Genomic DNA, 14,464 nt, shown 5'->3' on the forward strand with positions numbered 1-14,464 from the left:
TGACTACTCGCACTGTATCCCAATTGTTTTTTCTTAAATATACATTTGCAATAAATATCTAGCAAATTTATAAATTCAATTTGTGTCCAGTGACTAATAAAATCGTAAGTTAGAAGTAACATTTCTTTCACCTTAAAACGCACAAGTTTGTATCTCTGGAGCAAACGTCACGATTATACATCTCTGCAAAAGCACATGGGACGATTAACGGCAGAAAGTAAAGAACCGCGTAAGCAGTTAAAAATCGCTAACCCTTGTGTTTTAGCGTGCAAACAACCCTTCGTCCAGGGGTTGTACTTCCAAACACTCAACGTGTATCTATAGCACACGGTCCTCTGCGAAACTCTGGTAAACGTTGTCCAACGTCTCTCGAAATCCTTTGTTAAAGAAAAGGCAAACACCTTTCCCCTAGAAAATACGAACTTCGTTTCTTGAAGAGGGTTTCTTCGAGAATTATTCAGCGGAAAATGTAGGCTGAAGTGAAGCATAGTTCCTGTAATACGAATTTCTTAGCAGGTAATCAAAGTTGATGCATTTTTTAACGAGCCATCGTATCGCTATATAGTATTTTATTGAATATAAAATTCATGCAGGGTTGTCGATCTCTGGGCTTGATTAATTTTTAAACTAGCGGTGTGTGTTTGGACCGATCCCTGCTTCTATTATCTTAAACTCCTTAACTTTAGGAATGTGCAAATTATTTAGTAAATTTGATCTATTTTCACTTGTAATGAAATTTCATTGTTTCATTTTGTGATTGAGCAATAACAGAAGATTTCTTAATTCCTTATTTTAGATCTTCAAAGAAGGATTTAATCAGACGAGGAGTAGGAAAAGATGATAGCAATGATATAATTAATCTGTTGATTCGTGAGCATTTCCAGAACAATTTTACTTTTTTTGTATATTTGCTACGATTAAAATCTTTATATTTCTTCATTGAGTGTTCTGAAAGAATTCTTTTATACGTCAAAAAATATTAAAATACATATTTAATGCTAACATATCAATTCTATTTATAAAGATGCTTAAAAATACTGTTTCTTTTATATTGAAAATCTGACCACAACCATATTCATTATTTATGTATAAAAATCTACTATTATTGTCCTTCTAATACCATCCACTATAGCTGTGGAAAATAGAATGTTCCTTGATACAAACTTCGACACTTAGAGACCATCCCTTGGTATTATTTTACATGTTAAATAATACAATAAGATTCGCACCCCTGAAGATTGCTCATAAAGGCAACTCTCTATAGACAATCCTGCCATCAAATTCACCCTTTAACAACGAAATCATCCTAAAAGCGTCCTTACCCAAACCCAACATGAAACTTCACTCCTTGAAAATATCAACAGGGGAAACCAGCCTTCTACCCTTCTTTCTCTAGTAGTTATCTTTAAATTTTTCAATCCACGCCTCAGGATACAGAAGGCTCGTTCACCCTGCCGTTAATAAAACGTGTTTTATCGCAAAACTGGTTATCTGCTGGTCTTACAGGACGAATTCCCTGCGACGTGCTTTCATGGGGAGGAGGGTGGCACTGTCCCAGTTGGAAACGGAGTTACGATATATCCCGGTCACAATGCCGGTCTCCTGGAAAGTGGGGTTATTTGTCGAGGCACGAAAGCCTGCGGAAATAGTTTCCGCGTGGTTCAGACGTATTGATCTTCGCGTTTTCCGTAGCTTTTCTTTTTTCTCTTTCCCACGTTCGCTTCCGCGCGTCACATTCTTCGCGGCCGTCGCGTTTCCTGCCATTTTACTTTCCGATAGATCGTCTCGTACGAGAAGTTGGGAAAGAAGAAGTAGAAGAAGAAGAAGAAGGGAAAGAAAAAGGCAGGGAATCGAATTTCGTTGCGAGAAAGTTGGTGAGAAGGATAGAGAAAAATAGAGGGACAGGTCGTTTAAGCTATGTAAATGGAAAAATGGCGGGGCAAATCGCTTAAGCTATGCAAATGGAAAAATAGAAGAGCGAGTCGGTCGTTTTGTTAAAAGGCGGCGGGTTCTTTACGCGAGAAACCAGGAGAGAAAAGCCGGAAAGTCGCAACCGTGCATCTGTTCCTATGTCTTTTTCTCTCCTTAATTCTTTAGCTCTGTTTCATTCTGAGTTTTGTGGTCATCATCCGTTCCTAGGATCGATTCTTTCCTCAGTAAGAGACCATCTGATCGAATTTCATCTTGTATGATGCATACAGAGTAGAAATATTTAGACAAATTTCAGTTAGACCTAAGTTGATGTTTAGGATTGGTTATGATATTGGTTTGTTCCTGTTGAATTCTGTTTGAGTCCAAGTTTGGTGGCTACCATCTGTTCGCGCAATCAATTTTTGGAATTTTTCTCACTTGCGAAATGGTTTTCTCTAATGAATTTGTTACTCATGATATATATACATATAATGAACAGAAACATTTGAATTTTTACATAAATGTTTAAGATGTTTAAAATGCATTAGTACGCTAATTCGCTCTTCTTTAGTTTTATTTCATCCCTAGTACTATGATCACCTATTATTATCTGTTTGTTCAAAATCGCATATATTTTTGTTAAATTTGGTCCTGCAAGTTGAATAGAAGTTTTCCTATAATCTAAATTGCTGTTTAAAACTGATTAGAAGGTCGCTTTATTAAGTTCGAGGCCTGGAACACGCAGAATTAATTCTGAACTGACGTATACTAAGTATAAGACGGATTTATTCCATAGTTGAAACTTAGTAACGTGTATTTAATATAAATTGGAGATAGGTTTGAGGTCTGTATATCCAAGATATCTAATGCGAGTCTAATTTCAGTTTAACCCAGATCCACCGGAACGATGTTCGAACTTTTGCAAGTATCATCGAACGAGTTGATGGTGTTTCTAAAGTTATCGCGAAAAGGTAGCGTCGTCAGAATGGATGAAACATCGATATGGCGTTTCAAAGTCGGATGGGGGAATTATAGAACGACGTGTTTCCGTAACAAATTTCCTAATGTTTTCTTACCTAAAATTTCTCACAGCGATGGAAAGCGTTTCAACTGTCGGAAGAAAGCTCATGCTCTCGTTAGGATAAATATTTGCACTTTCCAAGTTTGTACTTTCGATTGCATACTATTTCGTTGGAGAGAATGTTCGCTCTTTACGAACGAAATAAGTTTCATTATTGAATCGAACAATTTTTATATATATGGTTATATCGATTGTTGTTTTTGAATTTTTTTATATTTACATTTTATCAATATATATTATATGTTTATCCATATATCGCATCCAAATTCGGATACAATTAAACTTTAATCCAAGATATATTTATATAATAATTCTCCCTGTCCAAAACACAATTTAATCCTCAAACGCATAATATGCATTGTCATTTGATAATATTTCTATATATATTTCTTAATGCAGATATGCTATCAACTTTGAAACCAGTTCGTCATCACCAATGGAAGAAAGCTTAGGTTCAATTTCATTTTTATTATATTTGGCTTTCTAGAAAAGTCAAAGTTTTTATCGTTCTGCTAATAAAATTACAAGAAACTGTACTATGCTCAAACTTCGTTGTGACGAAGTTTGCATGCTTCTGTCGAAAGAAACGGAAAGTGTAGCTACTGCACGGGAATGCCGTTTTTGCTCGTTATTTAAGTCCAAACTCACCGCTTTTCCACCCCTTTTCGCCAACTATATTTATCTTTTCTCTGTTGAAATATCCAACGTGTTACGCTCTATTTAAGCGGAGATCCGCGTCGAGACGAGCGGAGCGGCGTGTAGCCGATTCGCTTGTGATAACCGTACGTGACTCGTGTGGCGTTTTTGCTAAACCACGCAAAGTCAGCTAGAAAGATCAGACAGGTAGCAAAACCACGTTAAAGAATCACCGTGTATATTTTGTTAGGGGAAAGAGCAGTCGTAAAAGGATTTTCCGCAGGTTACTATTGAACCAAAAATAATTGAGGAATCGTTCATATACGTAGATTATGAAATGTATAGATTTCGTTACAACCTTTACTCTGTAAAGTTTATAAAATTAATGTCGTCTGAAGAGACAGATTTATCTCTTAAAATATACGCGTAGATTGACAGTTGTTTAACATTTTTACGAATTATTGACTGTTATATCAACTATTATAATTATTGATTAAATAGTAAACATATTTGGTTTGGACAAAATTGGCCTGAAAATCTTGTTACTGAAAAAATATGACAAACACAAATTTCCTTCTAAAAACATCTTGATCCAACAAGGATTAATCCAATTACAAAATTAATGAAATTTCTGTTACTCGACAAACCTGCTACTCATGGACCTCGTACTGGGAAAATATTAAAATAGGAAGAGTAATCAATCCAAAGAACAAGGATATATCGTACTTTAGCCCGAGGCATAGCACGTGGCTTGGATGAAACCGTGTGCTGGCAATATCGAACTCCAAGAGTTGTGGAAACCACGTTGGACTATTCCAAGACCATCTAACTCACAACTTCAAGATCCAGGAGTTGCAAAATCCATTTTGGATCACTTTAAATCTTGGGACTCCAAACACTAAATCCTACGAATCGTGGAGAGTCGATCGAATTCATAGATCGTCAAATTCTAAAGTATCCAATTAAATCCATAATATTATTAATTTAAAAATCTAAGAACCTCCACAAAGAATTCCTACACGAATTCAGGGAACGAATTCAGGAAAGTATATAGACAAGAATAAGTGGACAAATAGTGGAAATAGATGTCAATGAAATCAGTAATAACTGTCACTTGAGTTTTATTAATTATATATCCTTATGATACACGTGTAGTTTACTTACAATTAATAAATAATTGATATTAATATTTTAATATTTGACATTTTTATATAAACGGATCTTGTTCAACGAAACTCCATTCGTACCTGATATTTTCACTGCCTGTCTGCTTATTTTTTCCCAATTGTTCTTTTTTACGAAGATGTATATAATCATGAGTTTACAACGTTAAATGCAAGATTTTGGCTGTGGCATTAGAAACATGGTGGCGGTTTGGGGTCTGATCTTTAGAGACCTCTTGTGGTCTGATCTTTAGAGTGATTGAATCGAAGGTCCTTGAGCATTTGAAAGATTAATGGAAGTCTTACGAAATTTGGTATCCTATACCCGGAGGTAATCCTCTATGGGTTTTGTAGTTCCAGTCAGGTTCACCGTATTGGATTTGGACATTCTGTGGCTTGCGACTAATTTTACACGAGGCTCGTGCATTTGTGCTTGTCACACAGTTCTTGCATTTTGGAATTTGATACAACGCAAGATTATTTGGCGTGATTTCGATGTACTTCAAATATTTCGATAAACGAAAAGATTGTATAATAATTAAATATTAGATTCGTGTGATTCTTTTCCTAAATACAACGAATTTAAAAAAATCCTCAAAATTTATATTGCTAACGAATGGCAATACTCCAATGTGATTGTATTATTCTTGATCTTCGTTTTATTTCGAACTGTAGAGTCTGCTCGACTTCGATCGTATCACGAATTCAGGGAATGAATTCAGGAAAGTATATAGACACGACAAGAATAAATGGACAAATAGTGGAAATAGGTGTCAATTGAATTAATAATAACTGTCACTTAAATTTTATTAATTCCATATCCTCATGATACACGTGTAGTTTACTTACAATTAATAAATAATTGAAATTAATATTTTAACATTTGACATTTTTATATAAACGGATCCTGTTCAACGAAACTCCATTCATATCTAATATTTTCACTGCCTGTCTGCTTATTTTTTCCCAACTGTGCATACTTTGTAAAAGAAACGTTTCTAGAACGCAAACATGCAACTAGACTATCGATACTTTTATGAAAACTATAAAAGCGTAAAAATATAGAATGCACATGATATGGAAAAATATACATAAAATATCCAAAATAAAGTGCTCGTTAGAATATTCAGTAGGTGAAATAAAATATAAATTTCACTTTTTTAGCTGCATCCATAAAAATATAAAACTGCATAAAAATATGCAATCTACATACATAACGCCATATAACCACCATCTGCGACGACAATAAAGAAACTGGTGATGTAATTGACTAGTCGATAATCGAGGTGATCGTTACATGGCCGCTTATTACAGTAATCGCGAGGGTACCGCAACAACGTGCCGTTAGAGCAGATCCGGTATCGGGACGGCTGACGAGTGGAGTTTGCCGCTTAAATGGAAGTTGGCTTAAGTTCTTAGCCGATCCTTGCCACTGGATATCGGCAAGTTCGCCTCGAGGTTTCACTCGAGGCACGCCTGGCAAACGACTCCCGCGCGGATTAACGCGCGGGGACCTCTTAATCCGCCATCGAGATACTGGCAGCCTCTTCTCCTGCCGACTCCTCGCTCCTTTCGTCGCTGTTTGTCGGCTTGTAATTAAAACAACCCTTAAATAATCGACCGGCCGCGAACCGAGGTTATACACCGCGCCCCTTCGCCCTTCGTCGGTTTAGTACACTCGACAGAACCGCGCTGAAAGTTTTGGAAACGATAAGGATGCTGGTTCGTCGACTTTCTTTTATCGACTTCGAAATTCTCTTTGGGATTTTTTTTTGGAGGTTTGTTGTCTTGTTGTGCCGATGGTTTGATGTTTTTTATGCTGTTTCTAGAGAGGACTTTTGCTGATGCTTCATGATGTTTTTTTGGTCTTATGAATGTGGTAATTTGATGGAAATGGGCGTTTTAGAAATGTGTCTGTATATGTAGCAGTATACTTTTGAATAGAATATGTGTTGTAAATGGTGAGGATATTTATAGGAATTTGGCGATGGCTTGTGGTAACGTGGAAGATAAAGAATTTGTATAGTTGAGGTCGGAAGTTTATAAAAATGATAATTTTATAATTACATCCGGATCGAATTAATAATAAATTAAAATGAAGATTATCCGTTTCGACTAACTGATTGCTTTATTGCATCAAAGGATACTTCGATATAATTTGATTCGATTAATTTAATTTAATATTTAATAGTTCAATTCCAGTAGATGCAAACTTGTCAATTGATACCTAAATTCACGTGTAATATGTTCACTTTCGTCCTGAAAATCGATAGAAGATAAATCTCATTCCCATCTCAGTTGCATTTTCTTCTAATTAAATCCTAACGAATTTCCAGTTCAAAGAAGGAAGTTCCAAAAATCATCTGTAAAAACCATCTCTATCACGCAGGTTCGTTTGCTCAAGGCAAACGAAAGTAGCCAGCAGCTCTGACCAGAAAATTCCATTTGGGATTACTGAGTCAGTATGTTATCAGCTAAAAGAGCATAGAACAAAAACTGCTCTATTCTAGTGCACAATTTTACCTTATCATTTCCCAATATAGATTCGCAGATTTTTGCATTTCAAAGTTTTATTTCAGATGAAGATAATATTCTTATTCGTGGCCACTCTCGTTCACAACTTCGAGTAGCTACATTGTTTCTTACATTTTCGTTAAAAAGAAACTTGAGTTTTTACTAAATTTTTCCTCTTTCACTTAACATAGTTACCAGGCTGCGGATTTTTACGTGCATTCATATTTTTGAAAATATTATTAAAAAAATAGGATCTCTATTAGATACCAAAGCATCATAGAAAGTACCATACTTTGATCACTTTATATATTTTATACGCCATGTAAATGAAAATTCTGTAATTTTACGCTTTCAAATACGCGTATAAAAATCTGCAACCTAATAATAATAATTTCTGACTAAATTTTGATTATTTTATCCACAAAATTCTTCCAGCTTCGTTCGGTACAGTTGTTTAAAAAAATTCAACGTCATCCAACTATAATCCTACTTTCGAGAAAAATTAAACATTCTATCAGAGAGATAGGTTTTTCATCGATCTGTACGAGAATTTACACTACTTCGATGCCACGACTAGGAAAAACGCGAGAATTGCTCGGACGCTGATCTAGTTGGACGCGAATTTCCAGCAATACAAGATCGAAGAGCTGTCGAACACGTGGCTGCAAACGAAGCGAGGCGCACAAGCGAATTCCGTGTCGCGTCGTCGCGTCGTCGGAAAGTTTATTCTCTTTGCCGAAGCGGACTTATTGCGAGCGAACTTGTCACCAGCTACAGCTGCAATTCCTTTTCTCTTTCTCACTCGATCAGCCTTCTCTTTTTCCCGTGCCGCGTGAACGGTATTTGTTATAGTGTCGCGGCGGTCGCGAAAGTATTCCTACCTGATCACGTCCGGTAGAGTCTTCGACGAGTTTCCGGGAGAAGTTTAATTAAAATCAAAGTCACGTGAAACGACGTTCCGGAAAGAGGAAATACGATTTGACTGTCGACGAACAAAGAGATTTATCATGTCTGTTTCGTTGGGAGAAAGGAGAAAGAAGGTTAGTACGTGATGTGTCGAGGATGTGATAACTCGAGGAAGGATTATTAAATTTGTTTGTCTTGCTATTAGGAGTAAAGTCACGTTAAAGATAATGATATAATTTCAGTTTGCTGGAGATTTTTTTAACATTTGAAAAGTAATTCTTTAATTCTAGTCGTTCTAGTATTACTTTTTAATTCTTCTTGGTTTTGGTATTTCTTTCTTGTCGTTTGTTACTACTTTTATTTCGTTGTTTCTATTTCTGCAGTATCAACGAATCCTCGTACTTTGCTACTTTCAAGAATACTTGTTGAATATAAAGAATGATTAATTTATATCGATTCGATATTTTATTTCGCTTAATTTTCTTCGATTTCAATAATTCATCCCTACTATACGTTAATTTAATAAAAATACATCAACGTGGATACATTATTAATCAGAAAAATATAAGAGTATATTGAAATTCGAAGTAGCTTTTAAAAGCTCATTGACTGTGAACTAGATAAAATTAAATATCAAGATGCCATTTGGAGCGTAAAGTACGTTATGAATCAAAGCTCGACATCTTTACATTTCCTCCAGGACCAACAACGAAAAAGAAAAATCGCAACTTCCATTTCAAGTTAAATACAAGAAGACATCTCGAACTGAACTTGTCCAATCGCCGCGGAACAATCGGGCCTCTGCGATGAAAAGGGGCGTTCGCCAGAGGGGTAATTAATTTTTAGCCACGTTCAAAGGCAATCTCGCTCACGCGAAACAGCTTATGGCGGCGAGGAGCTGTTTTCCGGCCGGGGTTCCGAGAAATTCATCATCACCAATGCGGAATAGATTAATGTCGCCTCTCGCGGCTATAGCGAGGAAGGGAGTAGCTTTCATCCTCGTCAATGCTGGAAACTTCCAGGCTCTGCCACTCAGCAAGTTAGGACCAGGCCGCTAAATTACTTCGAATCGAGTTGCTCTCAAAGGGGTCCCCGCCTCTTCCTCTTCGTCGTCCTTCTCCTTCGTCATACCTGACCTAACTGTCCTCCAGCCTGCGTCGCAATTCCACAGCCAGGGTTACCAACCGATCGAAATTGCGAGTCGCGATGCTTCTCGATTGAGTTAAACTGCGTAGCTTAAGAGGAGAAAAAAAAAGCGGAGACAGGGATTAGAGAGATTGTTGATGAAGGAAATTGGAAGCTAAATTAGTTGCGAAGATTCAAGGTACGATCGAATACGACTGGTATCGAGGTTCAGAATTTCGAGGAGATATCTTAGAGAAGCGAATCTTGATGCTGGAAAGTTGTGTTTAAGGTCTTTGGGATCTTATCCTGGGATTTTCCAGCTTTTCTTTTCTTGCTTTTGCAACCTATATATGTCAGTTATAATATTCGAGATTCTTTTTGTTAGCGTTGTTCAAGATTGCTGGAAGAAACTCCGATTGAAATTCTTACAATGTTAGTCGAACGTTCAAATTCAAATGTGATTTCTCGACTTTGCACACCTACGCAAATAACAAAGAAGAAACTCAAAGAAACAGATAAGAGGAATTAATTCACCGATCAATTGTTAAAGAATTATTAAGGCATTTTTAAAAAGCGTAAATTTACATTCTACACTGCAAAATTTCAATCCACATTTCTCACCTGATCGTTTTAATAAAATTCTTCCATCAACAATTTCGAAAGAATCTCATTCCTGGTTCTCTTTTTCCGTGTAGAAGCAGGTAGGAACGTAAAAAGAGGAACGAAAAGGGGATTCCTACAAGTTCTAAAAAGATCGCGCGATAACACTTGGCGAGGAAAGGAAACTCGTCGTCGTGAGAGCGATCGGAGCCCTCGTTCCCTATTCCAGTAGCACGATCGCTTCGCCAGTTATTTGAGACGTTGGTTTCGGCGTGTACCCGGCATGGAAACCACGTTGCAGGCATTACTTTCGTCCGGGACGTCGGTCGACCCTATTCTCGAAGCAGGCTCGCGTGCTCGCGCCGCATTGTTCGCGACTTTCTCGCCGATCCACCCGCGTTTTCCGAGTTCTTGCCGTGGCCGATATCGCGGCAGAAATTACGAGGCGTACGCGATGCGTTCGCTGCTTCTCTTCGCGTGAAAAACGAGCCCGCTTTTCCAAATTATCGAGCGATTTTTGTATCATTTAAACAAATTTCTTTCTGTACACGCCACCTATAAGTATTTAGAGATATTTATCTATGGCTTTTTACTTTATTTTTATTCTGACAAAGTATACTTTCAATGATAAGATATTAATAAAAATTGGCAGGATATATTTTTATCAACATATATAGATAAATTGCTTTCTTTCAGGAAAGTTACCTTTGTTCGTTAAATATTATTTGACTCGGTACGTTATTTTATTCGTAACGTGGAATAACGTACATCAGACGGTGTTGAAAATTTCAGGCTTGCAATTGAAATTGCTTAAGTTGTAATTTATCGACGAGGCTAGGCTCCTTTGAGGTAGGATGATTCAGGATGGAATAAATTCGCGGAGATTTGTAGAGGTAGAAGAATTGAATGGCTAGAAGTTTAATTAATTAGGAGGTCGGTGTTACTTTAGAAGGCTATTGGCGAGGAAATGGGGAAATCTGAAGATGATTTATTTCTTCAGAAGAATAATGTGTTTGAAATTACGATGCTCCCTTTTCTTCTCAAGAAATTCGGTCACACATCCTACATTTATTTAATAAATGTTATATCTTCGTTTTCATTTATCCAATATCAAATATTCAAATTCTCTTTTTTTTTATATCACATCAATTAATATAGAAAGAATTGATAAAGTGCAAATTCTTCAGAGAAATTCATAATTCATTGATAAAACGGACAAGACTAAAAAAATTCAGGTCTTTCTCTGGCTTGATCCTCCACTCATTGGTGTATTGCTGGCGAGTGGTTAGAGGCGTGCATAAACAGAGGGGCTGCATCGATCTGGCCCCGTCGGCCATATCCGGAACGGGGGCATAATTCAACAACGGCCACAGGGGAATTCCCGTGGCGAAACTTCGAAAATCCGTGCAACCAGTTCGCATGCGAATTGGCCGGCAAACGTCGGCGTTAATCACCGTTCAGCTAGCCACGGATTAACGATATCCACCACTAACCCACATTCTTTATTTCCTCGCCTGTGTGACCGAAATATCTTTGCGGCAGAGTTTCTATGCGCTCCTAAATTCGTGGCTGCGAGCTTAAGGAATTCCTCGCGGGTCGATGGCTTTCGAGATCCTGAGGATCATCTTTGAAATTCTTTAGCGTAAGTGTCTCTTGTTTAACACTTTGACAGCGCAACAAAATGTCGAATAATTCGGAATAAATGGTTGAAGATTATTAAAGAGAGTTTTTACTAATTGATTATAAAATTGTATACTCTACAGTTAGGTGTCTTAACCTAAAAATACCAGTTGAGGGTTAAAGGATTTTGAAAGAAAATGAATTTCGCTTTCTAATCGCTGATGAATATAATTAACCTTTCTAATGACGCCATCTGCATACTGAGTCGTTTATGACCATGCAGTTTTCCTTAGGTTTCTGTATTCCAAAAAATCTTGAAAAAATCTTGAATACTCTTCCAAGTTTCTAGAATATCATGCTATGGTGTTTAGTGCTACGTGTTACCGCAATTCTCTCAAGCGAAGTAAAATTGAAACAAAAATATGAGAAAAATGAAAAATTATTTAAAGTTATTGATCGATGACGACCCAGTATTCAGATGCAGCGTTAATTTTAACTCATTATCAAGAATTTATGTTATTCCAATATTAATTTTTATCGACAAGATAAAATAAGATATCGATATATTACAATCTAGGATAATTATCTTTCGTTTCAATTTAAAAGTAACATATATATACGCTTCTCTCATTTCACTTGAAATATTAGTATTTTGAACATTTTTTCGAAATCACTAATAACAAAAGTTTCATAAATTACAAGATTTATAAGCCGGTCAGTTCGCGCACAAATAAACGAAAACTAAGCTCGTATAATCTCCGACGAACGAAGAGAATTATTGAGGAAAAAAGAGACAAGGGATTAGCTTAATTAAAGAGAAAGCGATCGACGAAGACCACCTAACTCGACGTCGTTCCGTTCGCCACGTTGTTGCCTACCCCTTTTTTAATTATCACCCTTTATCTGCTGCGATTCTTCCGCTAGCTTTTCCAAGCCATCGTAGCAGGCTACAAACACCAAATCTCCATTCTCAGTTTTCTCGACCTTATTCGCAGAGGATGATCCTCGCGAATAATAAATTGAATCTCGGTCTCATCCCTGGTTAGAGGGAGGAGAAGGGCACTTTCGGATGAATCTCTAACGAGCAGCCACTTCTGGAAACGAGGGAACGGGAGACGTACTGCTGAAAAGGTAGACGATTCACCGAGGAATAAAAAGAACCGCTGAAAAAATAGACAAATATCGATCGCTTTGTTACAGAATTTTTGAGCAAATAACACGGATAAATGTGGTACACCTGGAAGAGGGAATTTTTAAATTCAGTAGAATTGAATTAATATTCGATTGGCAATTAAGCGCGAAGAAAAATGATTTGTGTAGAACGTAGATGGTAGATTACCCAGAAGAAAAGCGAAAATTTATTGGCTTTGAAAGGAGTTTTAACCGAAGTAATTTGGAAATTTGAAGAGAAGAAAATCTATCTCAAGTTTATACTTGTAATTCCATTTAAATTTATACGATTCTTCTCAAATTTATTTAATTCGAATTTATATGATTCTACAAGATGTTTCATTATACCCCTACATAGAACTATTTGTTATTAACTTATTTGAGCATATTTTATATCGCAATGAGATTCATCCACATATAGAAATACAATTTTCACAACGAAAATTGTTAACGTCGATTAATCTGTATGGTGTTATGAAAGATCTAATGTGAGAGATTAATCGAAAAAGGAAACAATAAACAAAGAATGCAATATTATTATATGTATTATTAATTTATTTGAGCATATTTTATATCGAAATGAGATTCATCCACATATAGAAATACAATTTTCATAACGAAAATTGTTAACGTCGATTAATCTGTACGATGTTATGAAAAGTCTAATGCGAGAGATTAATAGAAAAAGGAAACAATAAACAAAGAATGCGATATTATTATAGAAATTGTAGTCTCTTAAAACACGGTATCTTAAAATATATAAAACTTTTCAAAGATGAAAAAGAAAGAAAAGAAAAGGTATCGAGGGACAGAAGGAGATTTCGTTATATAGTACTACGAAGAAAGGTATAAAAGCTAGAAGGTGGAAAAGGCAATAACTATAGGGAGAACGAGATACGGCAGGTTTCGATTTAAACTCGACCAGCCTTCGTTCGATTAAATTGTGAGTTCCATTCAGGCCGTTCTCGCGATGTATTTCTACGGTGGTCGATAGCGTGGCGTCGATTCGGGTTTCTGCCGATTAAGCGGAAGCTGCGGACCGCTCGATTTCGAGACTACGTTTCCGCCGCGTCGAACTTCTTGTGCCGTACCGTACTAACCGATAACCGTGCTCAGGGCAAATTAAATTTACGTCCACGTACCTATATCGGGGACACCCTTTGTCCGCGAAATTTGAATATAAAACCGTGCACGTAATTCGAACCCAGCGTCGCAGAACCTACGAAGATGGAGTTTGGTGTCTTGGCACAATTGTATTTGCCATTTGCGAATTGGAAACGAAGGAATACTTTTGAAAGGAAATTTTATTGCGATCTCAATATTCGAACGATCGCGTTACATGGTGAAGTTTCTTTCAATAATCCTATTTGATTCTGATTTGAGGATTTTTAGGTAGTTTAATCCTTCTATTATCGGAGCTCAGATTATAATGCAATATGAGAAATTTGCTAATATTTATCTCCATTTACATGAAATAACAGGGTTTCGAAATAGGTACATGTGAAATATTTTCGTTTAGGATTTTGATAAAAAAATGTTACATTTTACCAAAAAGGCGAAAAACATTTGTAAAATAAACAAGAATCAAACATGGAACGCCCAATTTGTTCGTATTGTAAGTAGAATAAATAGAAGGTAGGATCTGTTGGTGCTTGTGAAAATTGGAGGTCTGAGTTTGGAATTGTTTTTAGTATCATAGATCTAAATTCTTTTAGAACGATATCGTACAATAAAAAAT

At 36.5% G+C, this 14,464-nt stretch overlaps 1 long non-coding RNA gene across 4 annotated transcripts in view; it reads left to right on the top strand.

Annotated features, from left to right (window-relative positions):
• Positions 1 to 14,464, top strand: part of LOC132905292 (uncharacterized) — a 119,667-nt gene that overhangs the window by 30,275 nt on the left and 74,928 nt on the right. Inside the window, exons 2-3 of one of the 4 annotated variants that reach the window (XR_009657769.1) lie at positions 266 to 516; positions 797 to 969. The exons of the other annotated variants lie outside the window; for them this stretch is intronic. This is a non-coding gene — a long non-coding RNA (uncharacterized LOC132905292). Of the gene's footprint in view, positions 1 to 265; positions 517 to 796; positions 970 to 14,464 lie in introns of those variants that run through there. 4 annotated transcript variants of the gene reach the window in all.

The sequence above is a fragment of the Bombus pascuorum genome, chromosome 3 (genome assembly GCF_905332965.1).
Source record: "Bombus pascuorum chromosome 3, iyBomPasc1.1, whole genome shotgun sequence".
In the NCBI taxonomy this organism is placed as follows: domain Eukaryota; kingdom Metazoa; phylum Arthropoda; class Insecta; order Hymenoptera; family Apidae; genus Bombus; species Bombus pascuorum.